This window comes from Macrobrachium rosenbergii, chromosome 49 (assembly GCF_040412425.1).
Source record: "Macrobrachium rosenbergii isolate ZJJX-2024 chromosome 49, ASM4041242v1, whole genome shotgun sequence".
Lineage (NCBI taxonomy): Eukaryota > Metazoa > Arthropoda > Malacostraca > Decapoda > Palaemonidae > Macrobrachium > Macrobrachium rosenbergii.
Genome location: NC_089789.1, coordinates 26,011,641 through 26,028,605, shown reverse-complemented (window position 1 = coordinate 26,028,605; position 16,965 = coordinate 26,011,641). Strand labels below are relative to the sequence as shown.

Sequence of the window (16,965 nt, the reverse complement as noted above, 5' to 3'; positions counted from 1 at the left end):
ATAATTATGCAATATGCAGGGATCCCTAATTCATCTCATTATATGAACTTTATCTGGTCTGCTGGTATAGTGGTTAGTGCCGTGGCATGCCACTCAGATGTCGCGGGTTCGCGTCTCCCCGAGGGTGATGAAAAAACACTGGCTCTGTATGATGATCAGATTCTTTTGCAGTGTGGGGTCTGCGGTGGCAAGTTGAAACCAACGTTCTTTGGAAGCTTGAATTTCAAGTCACTGGCCCTGTGAATAAGTTGCATATACTGAAATAATAATAATAATAATAATAATAATAATAATAATAATAATAATAATAATAATAATAATAATAATAATAATTAATCTAAGTACTCTTGGCCAACGTTTCAAGGTCAGAGACATTCAGTTTTCGGAAGCCAAAACTTCTACATCAAAAAAGGCCTTAACTTTGCTAGTGAACTAAGCTTTGATAATATTAAAAGAACATGACTTGCTCCAAAATGAACCAGCAGTTTTGAAAACAGTTTATAAAGGGTGGGTCCTGATCTAAACTGTCTGTGATTTTGAAAAATGGAAAAAAAGGGTTGGTGGGGGTGGGGGCGCAGGAGGGGGAACCCTGGATTGGGAGTCCAGAGTAATCTAGTATTTTAAGCCGTAATAGCACATGTTGGATTAGAAGATCGAAATATTAACATACAAAAAATTTCCAGAATCGTCAATGAAATTACGATGGCGATTAGTAGCAAAAATTCATGGATGCATTGACGAGATTGTTTCCAAGGATATTTTTGAACCTATTTGTATGTACGTATGTTTGTTTATAAGTGGGATTATGCAAAAACATTTCTGGATCGTGATGAAAATTTTACCAAAAGATTAACCTTGTGACCGACAACAATGGGGAGACGGGGAGATGCAGGAATGCAGCTTTTGGAGAGATGGGGCCTTTGGAAGAGGGGGAGTGAATTGCTAAACCTGGCCTTAAGTCTATAGTCCGGCTGTTCTGGTTGTAATCAACTTCGCCGTTATCATTGTTGGTACCCCCACAGAAAACTTTGCTCTTATTTTGGTGTTGGCTTTGTAACGTGATAATGATAATTTACTTCTCAGAACACTAACTAGTTTTTTACTGTTGATTTATGTTAAATTGTATCTTACTTGCATTGCTATTAAACAGCCAAGATAAAAATGGATTGGTCATAGTGAATGAAGAGTCAGAAAGGACAAACTCTTATCTTTGAAAACTACAAAGTGAAGTAACAACACGATACTTAAAAGGAACTTGAGTGGACGAATATAATTAGCCAGTGGTGACGATAATGTATAAAGAATAGCATTGTAACAATGCGATTACTGGTGAAAGTGTTGGTGCGGGAAATATAAAGAGGAACGATACATCTTAAGCTAGAGAAATTAAGATAACAGAACATGGTAATTATGAAGAGAGATAGAAGAGACGGATAGAGAGAGGAGGAACTAGAAAAGGAAGATACGATGCGATGAAATAGCCCAAAGGAATCACAATGGGAAACGTTGCTGTACAGCCGTGCACTAGTGAGCCCAAAGCGACCGACGAAACTCCCAATTTCTGTATTATGCAGTTTGGTAGTTCTACAGAGTCCTTGCAAGAGGAGGTAAGTGTGATGTTTTGGAAGAGAGAGGAACTGATGAAGGATTTCTTATCATTGATAAAGGATGCCATAGAGAGAGAGAGAGAGAGAGAGAGAGAGAGAGAGAGAGAGAGAGAGAGAGAGAGAGAGAGGCTGCAATTGATAAAGCAAGAGAGAAAGTGAGGATGCCATTGATTTTAAGGTGTCGGCGAGAGGGGGCAATTGACAAGGATGCCATTGAAAGAAAGTGAGAGAAAGAGAGGCTCCAATTGATGAAGGATGTCGTATGCAGTATGCTGTAAGATAGCCATATTTTGTCTTTTGTGTGCCTTTTATTTTATGCATTTTTTTGTGTAGCATATGGAGTTACCACTGTCCGTTTCCATACTTATAGTGTGACTTAATTACCTCTTTTACTATTTCTGTTGATGTCTAAAAGGGCCATGTTCTTTTTTGTATCAATTTTTTTCCCGCCATCAAGGACCTAGCTCGGATGAATATAATCTGTCACTTAATTGTAATCCCTCTACTCTTCATAAACTCTTTCTCTCTTCTCTTGTTAAGATCTTATTCCCAGAGCTTCAAAGTCATTAGTAATCAGGCTCTTCGCGTGAATGGGAATCGGGTCCGATTGAAGCGTTTCTTTGTGCACAGCATAAAGAAATATATCACGCGTTGCCAGAAGACAAATTACTATTCACAAGGCTTACTGTATACGGTAGGGATGCTGGTATTAACGCCACATGCTTCGGATCCTTTGCCCTACCAGAATTGGAATATTGGTGCCAGCAGCTTGCCGGGATGTTTTGTAAGCAAGATTATTTGAGGCAGCGGTTTCTTTTTTCCTAATAAAGATATTTTTTAATTACATCATCACCTGAAGATATTTTGTTTGCCCATCTTGTCAAGCTTCGTTATAGCAAGGAACCTCCTCTAATGATGGTAGTGTTTACACACAAGAACTTGTGCTTTCTACTCACTTGGCGGAGCATGAGAATCCACTTTCTGTCTAGGTGCCAAGTTGTCACACAGCCCAGAGCCAGAAACCTTTCATTCCTTTCACTCTCAAACTGTGGAATAGCCCTTCTCATAGCGTTATTGATGTTCGTATTTTAAAGAGAGACTATGTTACGACTGGAATAGCTACGAACAATTTCCTTTGCTTTTATGCCATACATAATTATCTCTTTCCATTTATTCCGTACATCTCTGCTTTTGTGCGTAGATATTTATTTAATTAGTTAATTTATCTGTATTCATTTGTTATTTTCTCGTCTCTTTTTGGTGTGTAATTTTCTTATAAAGGCCATTGCGCTAGTGGAAGACCTACTTTGTTTTTCAGGCGATCCTGCAGTATTTAAGTCAGTCCCAGACACTAATTATACACCTTCCAGTTCAAAAATGACACAGTAAGCTTGAAGAAATCTGTGTAATTTATACATTTTATTGTCTTGTTTCTGTGTATGAGATTTGTCAGATACAAGACTGGGCTTTGATTTCACCAGAATACTTGGATGTAACCCACAGAGTGATCCTTCGTGTTTAGGCCTATCACATCAGATTTCAAATTAGGTTCTAATATGACACTGATCATTTCGAAACGTTTTGGGTGTTCGGTATATTTCCGCAACATTTCTCCTGTGCTGTGCTTGCTCTTGCTTATCTTGGAACCTGACCTTTGCATCACCAAGATCAGAAGATCCTTCTACTGCTAATTGACGACTAGCTGAACACTTACTGTGTAGCTATATTCTTATCTTCCAGACCACTTTCCTTGCCAACCATCGGCTCCTTTACCAGAAAAGAGACAAGTGTACATCAAAGTATAGGAAGTCAGATCTAAAGCGTTACTAGTTTGCAGTTTACGCGCAAAAGATCAATTGTACGTTTATATTAGCCCTCTTTCTGGAAAAATAACCGTTTTGGGATGGCTAAACTTTCAAAATTTCTGTTTGATTTTCTAAAAGGTTCAGTTTTTTTAGTGCATAGCATAGAAAATGCAATATTCATGTCTTGTCTGAAGATGAAGCATATTTCATGGAAATAAAGTTGACTCATGAATTAAAGTTAAGTTCTCTTGATTGTTATTTTGTTAATTAAGGAAGTCTGGTGACATTATGGCCCTTAATGAGGTTATAACAATAAAAATCTGGCTGCTTAAATACAGGTTAGAGTACACTTATTGTGCTGTCAAGTAAATTTGGCCCGCTTAATACTTCTAGATTGAAGGTTGTAATAATAATTTTCTCAAAATATGCTAGGGTTACCAGATGTGTACTACTTTTTTTCTCTTTGTGTGTGTGTGTGCGTGTGCGTACCTAGGCTAGGGTTTAGTTCATAAGAACTCTCCAACCAGTCCTGTGGACTACTTTGCTTTTCATTAACAAAGCAATGTATCATTTTATTTTCTCCTGTGCTGCCTCTCCCATGCCTACATGATTTATTTTACCCAAATAACTTTCGTTCTCTCTTTCGCCACAACTGTTGGATTAGTGCCGAAACGCACTGTTTCCTTGAGGCACCATAGCAACCGTACTTCTGCAAGAGAGTTAGGTTTTCAGCAATTAGAACGTCCCAACTATTTTGTTTAAAAATGAACAATAGTAAAATTGAAGTGGTTGCCTTTTTTACAGTAAACATAAATGAGATGGTGGAAGAGATGTTAAGAATAAATAGAGATGAACCAGGGAAAGGCATCAGTGAGAAGTAAAGTTGCATTAGATGATTATTGTCTGCCCAAGTTGTCATTATGAACGTAAAGCACGTTAATACAGTTTTTTTTTTTTCAAAGCGAGAGTTCGGAAGGTTTTCATATAAATTTTATGCCTGGTCCAGACGTACGAGAAATGCGTGAAGATACAAGGAAAAATGTAATAAAGAAGTGAAATGAAATTGTTGCTTAATGCGACGAGCTGAAATCTAATGCAATGGTGATTTTTATTTTACAAATAACAGTGAACGAGTTGGCTGTTATTTGAACCAACATCATCACATTTTTATTTTAAAGTCAGTTGGATGAGGAAGTAAAAGAATCTTCATGATGATGTGACGTTTACGAACGTTTTCATGCTGGGCCCAAGGCTAAATGAATTCGTGATGCGGGTGCTACTTTCCTTAATTATATCTGAAGCTTGCTCCTTTTAGCCCCTGTGACCCTGCAGGAGAATCGTTCATCTTGTATTTGGATGATTTTCGTCATGAAATATAGCTGAAGTTGGTGGTTTTATATCCTGAAGAAGCAGATTGATTTGCTACGGCGAGCGTTCAGAGGAAGGTCAAATCTCAGATGTCAGAAATTAGCCTTTACAAGTGTCAATTTTTTATTTTAAATTTTATTACAAACTCATCTTGTCCTCTTAATTTCTTTCCTTCTTGTTAGATATGTTCACTGTGGCACTTGAATGACGACATAAATTTATGCATTTATATGTTAATCTCTCTCTCTCTCTCTCTCTCTCTCTCTCTCTCTCTCTCTCTCTCTCTCTCTCTCTCATTTTTTATTCAAGAATAACCATTTAGGGATGGACAGTGACTATTGACATATTTATGCTTCTTGGTATAACTTGGCAATAACTGTCCTTACGCACGAGAAGACCGCTCTCTAGCGCGCAAGTTCAGAGCGTGTGCAGAATACGAGTAAAAAAAAAAAAAAACTGTATCCTTATAAAACCGCTGACACAAACAAAATTAAGTCCCAAAACTTTGTCAGAAGGAGCCATTTTAGGGTGGTAATTTCTTTTAGTGCTGGGCTGGGACACAGTTTTAAATAAGGCTTATATAAGAGTTCGTGGTCTCATTCATGTTTTTATCTTTCGAAGTTCCAGGCTAACGGGTGGTTGGAAAAATATTCAAACGTGCTTCTACATACAGATAACACACACACACACACACACAGACACACATTATATATATATATATATATATATATATATATATATATATATATATATATATAATATATATGTATATAAAGTGTATGTATATGTTATATATTTCGTGTATGAATATATTTCTGTGAAATGTTAATGCTATTTTTTTTTTTTTACCGATATTTTGTGTTTACTAGTTCCAGGTTCAATGTTTGGAATTCTCGTTGAGTTAGCATGGTTTGGAGTCCAGAGGGTTTCCTTTATAATTTTGTTTACGACGAGAAAAGGTAAATAACTCGTAAAACGGAAAGGCCACGAATGCTCCGTTATTGAAGAAATATATCTCGGAAAAATTGCAGTTAATCTCTACGTTTTCTCATGAACTGTTGAGACAAAGGAATACTTTGGTAATAAAAAAGTAATTCTCTCCAAAATCATGCTGAATTGCTGAATAAAAAATGAATTGTATACTCAAGGACCTCGTTAGTTTAAAAAAAGAATGGAAACTTTCTAAAACTGAGTTTATGGATTAAAAAACTTCCGGCCATCTTACTTAAGTGTAGAATGATTATAGGAAATTTATTCAAAAGGATCTTGTCAGTTTTCGTATAAAAGAAATGAGAGGAAATTGTGAAAAAAATCATAAGATGCTCTTTGAAGTTTCACAATTTTATGTTATTAGTGGCAACGATGTTCATTAAGTTTTCGATCCCATAAGGATGATTCAGCACGACAATTACTTGGAAGCGCTTCTTTTCTCATCTGTTTAGAATGAAGGTGGTTGATGAAATGTTTTCTGCAAACTTGCGTTGCAACAATTCTGGTAATTAGATCCAATAAAGACTGAACAAACTGGTTCATTCCTTTGTGGCACTGTGTGAGTTTTCTCTTCCCTTTCACCCTTCTTCGATTTTCCTTTCTTTTTACCTTCTGTTTGTTTGTTTGTTAGGTTTGTTGTTGGGGCACACAGAAGGCTGAGGGTGGATTTTTACGACAAGTATACCCAAAGTGGTGCTTGTGACTAGCAACGAGTGATTATATTTTTGGAGAAGTAGGAATGTCCTCAAGTTTGGTCGAGTTATGCGGTCCCAGAGCGCTCTTGTTTATGATTTTGAGACATCTCATTATTTTTGCTGGTCTAATGATGTCTTTTTTAGTTCCTCTACTTCTTACATTTTGAATTATGTTCCTGCTTCCACGTATCTTATAAGATTTATTTTTCCTCCAATGATGCTATAGTCATAGAAGTCTTACGTAATTTTTTTTTCTGTTGTTTAGCATAGAATATAGTAGTGTCTCAAACTAGTGAGTTCAGAAGTTTATCGTCTCTTCAACGTACTGTTAATAGCAGATATACTGTATCTGACACATTTTTGTAACTACCTGCTCCTTTTGGGAACAATTTCTTTAAACCCAAGTAATGCTCCACGTTCGTTATGTCCTGATTTTAAGATGAGGAAATTAAAATCCCAACGGCAGACTCTCTCTCTCTCTCTCTCTCTCTCTCTCTCTCTCTCTCTCTCACACACACACACACACACACACACTGTGCATGGCTTTCTAAATTATCCTTTCCATTGTCACATGGCGTGAACAGGAGTTAGTGAAAGTCAGCTGACTAGATGGCCTCTCTCTCTCTCTCTCTCTCTCTCTCTCTCTCTCTCTCTTGGGAACACACACACACACATTCATAAATGCACATAAGTACACGCATAACGCGCGCACACACATCCGCTAGATGATTCCTCTCATGAGCTTGCAAATGAAGGCGTGTCAACCTCATCCGGCCAAGGTTTGTAATTAGAATGTAATTTGGGGACGAGACATGCAATGCATTGCCAACCATGGCCATTATTTCTCTCGTGTCAATATATATTACTACTATAAATCTGCTTCGCTCACCCGTCCACGCATTAAAAGACAGGTAATGGATCGACGGCAACAGACTGATGCAAATGAGCATTTTGAAGTATCAGCTCAAACAAAGATCAGATTGTGTCCATTTTTGCATCACCAGATGTTTTAACAGAACGTGGACAACTGTCAGTCTTGAGAGCTACACTATTTACGTTAAACCCGCGGGTATTCATGCACTGATTGAACGGAAGTTACTTTTTTTTTTTAAAGGGGGAGTTCAAGGAAGGTTGGTCTGTCATTGCTGAACTTTTGTTATTAAACCCTGAGTCCTCAGAGGAGAAAATTCACGTGAGGTAGATTTTGATGCCATGATAACCAACCGGCCGTATACGAAAAAAATCACGGTGCGTTAAAGGCGTAAGCAAAATGTTTGGTTTCTTGGCCTTTGCTATGAATAATGTATTCAGCAACCATGAAAATCAGCAATAACCACAGGGAAATGGGGTACAACGAAAGTTGTAAAGTTTATGGTTATCTAGTGTGCATAAATGGCTTCACAGTTCCTTGTGTGCGTGTGTGTGCATATATATATATATATATATATATATATATATATATATATATATATATATATATATATATATATATATATATATATATATATATATATTTGTACTATGGCTTACATATTAAGCATGCTGAAAATATTCTACAGTAATACTGAACGAGTAAGATATGAAATACTTGTATTTTCTATTATTTAACTTGGAAAATACATACAGTGTGTGTTTTTGTGCATGCGTGTGTACCGTCCTTGTTCTATTTTACGTATTATATCTCCTTCCTGGCTCATTCATTTCAATTTCATCATCATATATTATCTTCTGCATTATAACATTTCCTTTGAATTCCCGACGTGAAAGCGGTATGCTTCCAATTGCGGTGGTAAAAAAATACATTCTTTTTTCCCGTTATTGAAGAGAAATGCTTGGGAACTTTTTTTTTTTACCATGATTGTATTCTACTTGTCTACGTAAGACCCTCATTATGGGTTGATTTATTTATTTTCCCTTCGGTGAATGAATAGTAAACAGCAAAAATATTTAACATCACTGAAAAAAATTCTTGATGTAAAACAAAATTTAAATATACAAAAAAAAAGCTCATAATAAGGATTAGGATATTGTAACGTTAGCAAGCTGAAAACTTTGTTCCCATGAATTATCCTGAAAAGGAAAGGGAAACATATTGAGTCCTGTATCTAAGTCTCTATGGATTATAGGAATGAAGCCGTTCAGTTGAGACTAAATCTCATAACTCTCTGTTGCTTGCTAGAAGACGAGCTTAAATTCAAAGGTTTCCCATGCTTTCAGACCTAAAAACGTCACTGTTTACTCACTCGGGGATCCATGTGACAAAGACGGTCATTTCCGGATAGGTAGAGCGTAAATAGCTATGTAATTTCTGTGAAATAAGGCAATTGAGTTCATGTAATGGCCTCACGAATTCCGGCAGCGTAATCATTGGCGTTAACTAACGTAGCCGAGTTATCTTTTATCTCAGAATAAATTTTTTTTTTTTTTTTTTTTTTGAGCGTCCACATCACCTTCCTGATGTTAGGCTTGTTCGTTTCATTGTTCTTAGTTTGAATATTTGTTAATAACATCATTTTCTAACCATTAAGAATTTTTTTTTAATTCTTAAGGATATCCCATGTTTGATTTTGCATGAGAGTATAACTGTGACCTTCAAAGATCAATAAAGAACTTTCACATTCTTCAAGGATTCTGGCAGGGTTAAAATCGATTCATCAATGTAGGTTGTTTTATTATGAAAACAAATTTGCTTTTTGTGATTCCAGATAAACACTCCTTACTTCCAACACGTGTGCATTATTTTGACGTACACCTTTAGACCTTTCGTTTTAATATAAACTACATGACATGGCCTCTCTACCAGAAATATCCTATAGTTTCTAGTCCTTTGCTTCCGTAAGTTACTGTCGCCCAGGTAGGGTTTTTCTATATTGCGTTACACTAGCGCGGATTCGATGGCTCTTCAGATTCGATGGCTCTTCAGTACTTCTGTGAATAAATATTTCCGTCGATCGTTTAACCAGTCAAGGGGGCTGGAAGTTTACCTTTGTTCTGAGTGGAATGGAACATTATAGCCGGTGGGATTAAATTGTATCACTCAACACGTGTGATTTTCTGCCATGGATGTAATTCTCTTGTATTGATTGTTTATTTTTCTCACACAAGTTCCAGTTGATTTTTTTTTCACTCACACAAGTTCCAGCTGATTGTTTTTTTTCACTCACACAAGTTCCAGTTGATTGTTTCTTTTACTCACACAAGTTTTAGGTTGTTATAAGAGCAGTGTGGATTTGACTTTCATACTATATTCTGTTGCGTAACCGAATGGAAAATAAAAATACTTAAATGAACAAATAAAGTCAAAGACCCTTGACTTTCATACTATATTCTGTCGCGTAACCGAATGGAAAATAAAAATACTTAAATGATCAAATAAAGTCAAAGACCCGCGCAGATAGTTGCATATTCATCTCATGTTTGTACGGTAATACATGTAAGTTGAAAACGAGTAGTATTAGGGATATTATTTTGGAGTTACGAACTGAAGCTGTAATGCTGTTTTTTTCTTTTCTAGGAACTAGTGAGTATCGCATCATTGAACAGTAGTAAATATCCAAACCTAAGTACATATTCTACTATCAAAATATTGTACATGTAATTTTTATATCACATTCAAGTTCAGGTTAATGCGTTGGTGTACCTAATAAAACTTGCTGGGAAATCTGTTAAGCCTGTAAAATCCGGCATCTAGTGAGGGTTAATACAGATCTCTTACTGTTCATCATGTTATTCTTTGTGTTCTCTAATTAATGTAAATTTTTAAAACTTCCCACATCGTCGTCGTCTGTTCAAAACTCGTTCTCTAACATGCAATGCACATCATAGCTTTGTCCATAAACTCCCATATTTCATTACTTTTATTTTACTAGCTTTCCTTTTTCTTTGTATTTTCAAACATTTCATTCAAGAAATGTCAAAAACGAGAGTGTTCGTCTCAAGCACAGATCAAATGTTTGGTGGACGTCCCAAGACAGACTGAGCTACCCGTAACATGCAGGCGAGCAGAGTAAATTGAACAACGGATAATTATACAACCAGGAAGGCACGATCACTTTACAAGTATCGATTAGCGTAACCTTCATTTACTTTCATGATGCGGGTCAGGAAGGGATTGGGTGACCGGACCTCCAAATGAAGTTGTACCTTACGGAAAGGAGACCCTGTCGAAGCGTTATGCGTTTTAAATGACAGTTATTTTAAAATGTAATAAAGAAGCCTGGTTCTTTTGAGCGTGCCTTCGACCCCTAGCTGCAACCCCTTTCGTTCCTTTTACTGTACCTCCTTTCATATTCTCTTCCATCTTACTTTCCACACTCTCCTAACAATTGATTCATAGCGCAACTGCGAGGTTTTCCTCCTATTGCTCCTTTCAAACCTTTTGCTGTCAATTTCCGTTTCAGCGTTGAATGACGTTTGGCCCAAATTTTATATTCAGTTCAATTCAAAAAGCCTGGAACGTTAGGCCTAGCTGCCTTAAAGTATATGGAGGTAATGAACGAGTTCCAGATACGAGGAGGTACAAGTGTGATGAAGAAAATTATATGGGATCGCATATGTGTTACCTTTTATTTGGATCGTGTATTTTGCTCGACATGGCTACACCCAGGTTGTGCTGTTCCGTTGCACTTCCTCTCGAATCTCTTTTTGAGAGAGGCGCTGCACTTCCGTTGTGCAAATTACCCTTTCATTTCAACGTCCGGTGTTGACCATTCCGCCCACAATTTGATCAATATTACGCAGGTTTTTTTTTTTTTTTTTTTTTTAAGATAAGATTTGTGGTTCTGCATCACAGTTACAAAGAGAAATCAGGGAATCGTGTTATTAGGGAGTTGCACATCCACGTGTACAGTCACTGGACTTGCAATTCGCTCAAAGTGGCAAAGGAAGAAGCCCTGTTAATATACTTTATACAGTTACAATAACGTCAAATGATCATGAACAGTAGGGTACATTGTTAAATAGGGTGGAAAGCTATTCAGAAAGTAACTCATGTAGTTAGAACAAGGGAAGTCTGAGAGAGAGAGAGAGAGAGAGAGAGAGAGAGAGAGAGAGAGAGAGAGAGAGAGCTCAAAATAGGGAGGAACTAGGCGAGTCTCTATTGGTCAGTAATTCATAAGGCAGCCAGACATAGAGCATCGAGGCAGAATCAGTTCAGTGTCCGTAGTGAGAGTGTGTGTGAGTGACACACTGAGGAAGGTTTAGTGTCTGTGATTATAATTACAAAAGTGACTTTAAGGCCCTAGGAGAAATGGACTGTTTTGGTTCTATGGAAATGGAGGCATTTGATAAGTGCCCTGTTTAAAACGCAAAATAGTTTTTACTTCTCTCTCTCTCATAATTATTTCTTATTTAATCGTATGAGTGCAGTATATTTTTACTTTTAAATAACGCTATTGGAAAAATGGCTGTAAATAGCGCTGTTGGAAAAACGGCTGTAAATGCTCTCAGCTACAATTTTTAAATATTTTTCATGACATGTTTACGTTGATGTTCAGTACAAATTGAACCTTGAAGTGAATTAGGTTAAAAACTATTTTAATTTTTTCCAATGAAAACAACGCTCATTTACTTTTAACCGTGACTTGGGCAACACTGAACATAACCTCCAAAAAATTCGTGGTAGGCTAAACTTCTAAATGAAATAGTGTGAAGTAGCTTTTCCTTATAGGAAGACACGGCGAAATATTTTAGATGACCCCAGTGCTAGGTGGGATAAGAAAGCGAAATTATATGAGATGTTATTTGAGATCGGAGACTTTAGTAATAATTTATAAATTGAATTGGGTAAAGATGGAAAGAGGAATAATTATTATTTTGAGACAAGTTCCTTTGTGTTAGCCTGTTGGAAGAAAGGAACCTTGTAATTTAATAGCTTTGTTCTAATAAAATTCCATATGGTTTTGGAAATATGAATTGGTCATGTATCCAATGTTGAATATCAGATCATTGTGGATGATTTTGGCCAATTGTTATTAGGTGTCATATTTCTGGTCCGTATTGTTCCTCGTTACTAGGGGTAATATCTAGTTAATAATATGGTGGAATATTTGGTGTCGCTTGCATAGCGTCACAACGAGTAAACAGACTTTCTGTCATTCATTTCAGTGCCTTCTTTCTCTCTGAAAGACTGAGCTGTGTTCCAGTATATGGTAGATAGAATTTTTTCGTTCGTTGTTATTTACGGCCGGTTTGGTATTGAATTTTCCGTAGTACAACATTTGCATTCTTTGGTTACGCAGTTCTGATGATTATCACTCTATTATTTGAGTTGCTGAATGCCTTGTGGTTCACAGTAGGTACGTGGCTTGCCCATGTAGGCATGCATGACCAGTCATTTTTAAACCCCGCAACATTTCCTATTAGTGTCCCGGTATCTTAAATCTACGCGTGTTTTGTGTACCAAAGTTAGAAACTTGCTTTTTCACTCTTGTGTAGGTACACCAAGGAAGGGAAGGATTTTGTCATATCGAAAACGAATGCCTCATCTGAGGACACACTGTCCAGCGTCCATGTACGACGTAGCAAGGCTTCCTCAACCAGGGTTCGAATTGCCACTGTTTGGAAAACCGCCACGTGAAGTCGAACACGATCAAAATTAAGGTCTTGTATTGCTTCCAAAGGCTGTCTTCTTTATACTATTCTGAATGAATTCATCAATGAATCTAGGTACATAATGACTAATTGTAAGAGTTGAAAGGACGAGATGGAAGCAGCAAATCGGGTCAAAAACTGCCTTGAGGTAATCATCGGACAGGGTAATAGGGCAGGTGCATGAGGCTCGAGTTGAAGAAAAAATAGACTGCATCTTCAGTGACTGTCAAAAATTTGAAGGCCTGACAAAAACACAACTAACCTATTAATAGAGGAAATGAATAGATCAGTAAATTGTCAGTGATTTCAAGTTGCTGGTGAAGTTGTTCTGTACTGGAAGAGCTTTATGATGTCATCGTATACATACAGTGTAACCCAGGTACTACGAACCTGAATATTATTCCATTTGATCTCCTTCAAGGTTTATTGATCTCATGATGGTGATGGCCCCCCATATGTGACATTGTATGGATAGCTTTGTGAGCCTGTTCACATACTGTACTTGCCCGTTGTTGAACCCTCTTACATGAGCTTGGAAAAGGTTCATAGAACAAATGCTGCGCCTCTGAATATTTTCGAATATATTCTTATGGAAATGCTCTTGTTTTGTACTACAGAATTCCCTTTATCACTCAGAGGAGAGCTATTGCATCAGGTAGAGTATTTAGTACTGGAATTTATCGAGATATAATTGCCAACGTAAATGACCATTATCGAGGAAAGTATACCTTTCAAGGATCTACCGAACCTGTCATTTATGCTATAGGCACGTTGGGTATCTTCAAGAACTCACGGACCTTCTGTCAAATTTGCGTGAAAAATCTTTCATGGGTTTTGCTATGGAAATCAGTTTGGACGAAAATCTTCCTTTCCTTGGTGTGCATGTACAGTACAAGGTGAAAACCTGTTCTGAACTTCGGTATACTGCGAATCATTTATGCCGAGAATACTTGAACAATATTCATGGTAGTAGTGAGTCCTTAGACTGATATAGGTCAGCAAAGAAATAAACCAAATGCAGTAGCTTTGGCGAAGAACGAGGACTGCATGACAGAGGAGTGCATTCGAAGAAAAATGGAAAAGTTCTGTATCCAAACTGTTGCTAATAATGGGGACCAAGTAGAGTTGTCCATAAATATACATTAGACACAATATATAAAGAGGAAATAAGGGGCTTCATTTAAGATTACCTGATGCTGCAAGCATCACCCTTTGTTGTCTTCTTACAGCAATCATCCGTATGTGTTATACATTTATAACGTTAATTTTATTAGGTAAAAACGCATCCTAACCAAAGATTCCATAATTTTTCCTGTAAATATTATGTAAAATCTGAGTTTAGGTCATTTTAGTGCTGACGTATTTTTCTAAAAGTGGGATGAAGCATATTTTTCTATAAAACTGTCGCCTAGATTTTTTTTAATTGAAATATATCTGAATAATACTAAATGGAAAATAGGTCAACGTATTGAAGAAGACAGCACAGTACAGTAACTTTCTGTTATTTTACTTACTAATCAAAATTCAGCTTCAGTAACGTCATGAATCGAACATAGACTTTATTCAGGAACCTCTCAAAAACTCAAGATTAGCTGAAGTGCAGTTGGCGTCATCGTCGAGAGTAGCCGTGATGGATTTCAGTACCTGTGCGGCTACACTGAGAGACGAAGCTTCCATGCTTCTTGAAGGTCGTTGACGTAATGTCTTCTCGAGTTACATAGTTAAGTGTTGTTTTTCTGGGGCTGGTCCTTAAGGAGATCATATCTTCTTTATTGTTACCCTCTGGAAGTTCAGTATTCTGGCGATGAGTGCTGGGGAATGATGATGAATAGAATGAGTGATCAAGGTGTTGCCTGTCTTCCACACACGCACTCCCATGCACACCAAGTCCGTTGTTTCGCCCATACGTACGCACACACAAACAAGCACGCCGAAGAATGGGCATTTTGCGTCATACATTAGCTCATTTAGTTATCTTAATCTTGAGATATGTTCCTTGAATTTTTCATATTATTTTCATATTCATATTTATTTAATGATCATGCTGTTTTCGGTATTTTCATTATGAAAATCATGTTGTTCCGTTTTACAGTTTATTACACTTTGTGTTATTGTGTCTTTTCTCCCTCCGTCTTATGGCACGACAATGACGAAACAAAATATGAACAACAATTTCTCGAAATAGCCTTAGTTACCTACGTGCCCATCTCCCCGTCCCTAGGTGTGATGTGCCGAAGAAAAGAGAGGGAATGTTTGTGTAGGAAGAGGGAAACTCGACAGCTAGAAACCATAGCAGTCTTTTAATCCTGTTGTGAGCGCAAGTACATTTCAATTGGATTCCGCCTATGGTGGCGATAGGGCTTGAAATAAGACTTGCGTCTGAGCATTTGCTTTTAAGAAAAGGAAGCCTCATGGGTGTAGCCTGGATTTCATGATGAGGAGGGTGAAGGTTAAATTATATCTTCACAAAATTTATTTTTATATGAGCCTTTCAGTCGAGAAACATGCCAAGCGCCATCCTGGACCAAAGTATTTTTAATTTAATTTTTTATATTTTAAAAATGGCACTTGGCATGTTTCTCGACTGAAAAGCTCGTATATAGCATTGCTTTAGCTGGTGTATGGACAGTAAAGTGAGAGGTATCGGCTTATTTTCTTTACGATTACCATTTTTACAATATATTCTAACATGCTTAAATTGAGGAGAGGGTAAACGCCTACACCCTTTCGGTTTGCGCCCATGCTAACAGTCATTACTAAATCATAGGTAGCAAAAAGTAAGATATGTAAAGAAACAGAAGGAAAGGAGTTGGCCGAAGGTCAATAAGAGGATTTACAAGTGTTGAGAATCGAGTGATTTATCCGTGGATAGAAAATACAGCCGAAAAAGTGACTTAAAAGCGGACATCTTCCAATGATCTACAAGAACTTTCCATTCGGCTCCTCCAAGGCGGAAGAGCTGCACATTGCAGCTTTCCAGAGTGAGAAATGGAAAGAGGAGAGCGAGAAAAGGAAGGCCAGTTTGGAAAGGCGAAAAGGGAGCTGGGAAAGAAGGAAACGGTACTGGGAGAAATGTCTGGAAAGTGATAAGAAAGGAAAGAGTTCCTCCTCCGCTTCATCATTTGCTTTGGATGCCAAGAACTTCTGCATTCAGCTGAGGAAGAGGGACAAGGTGAGTTTTTTCCTTGAGGCGTTCGTCACGGAGCAATATGTTGCATTTTGAGGATTTTCCTATATTATTATTATTATTATTATTATTATTATTATTATTATTATTATTATTGAAGACTAGTCTTTTCATGGGGCGCACATATCGTCAGCACTGGAAGCAGAATATTTCATTTTTCTTGTTTGTATTGTTTTTCCCAAGAGCACAAAGACAAAATAAATTTCATTGTTTGGTGTTTCATGCTCGTATTGTCAGTAGATATGCATCGATGTTCTGTTCAGATTTTCATGATAATGCACTTGCATGAACCCAAAGTGTCAGTGTCACGACACCAGGGAACCTTTAATCAGTCTGTCAATCAGGTACCGTTATGGCAAGGAGTCTGTGTGTTAAGAAGTGATAAGAAAATAATCGCTTCAGTTTTATTTTTTTTTTCTTCGCCAATAAGAACAGCAAAATTCAGTTAGCAAATCACGATACTCAATTTGTTGACTGAATAAAGAGCACGAAGAGAATTTGATATTGTGGACAACGTATAGCGCTGCCCATTCGGTTGTTTTACTGTTTTACTGTGGTTTCGAAACAATACTTGGCCCATTTCTCCTGTACTGGTCCAGTGGAGACTTGAAAACAATGATGGATTAATAGGCCACTCATGAGACATCAGGTAAATTGAGAGAGAGAGAGAGAGAGAGAGAGAGAGAGAGAGAGAGAGAGAGAGAGAGAGAGAGAGAGAGAGT

The 16,965-nt window shown here is 37.3% G+C and overlaps 1 protein-coding gene across 2 annotated transcripts in view; it reads left to right on the top strand.

Moving 5' to 3' along the window:
- The window catches only part of LOC136832189 (NEDD4-binding protein 3-A-like), a 158,276-nt gene that overhangs the window by 121,782 nt on the left and 19,529 nt on the right, over window positions 1-16,965 (top strand). The gene's annotated exons all lie outside the window — the stretch shown is intronic.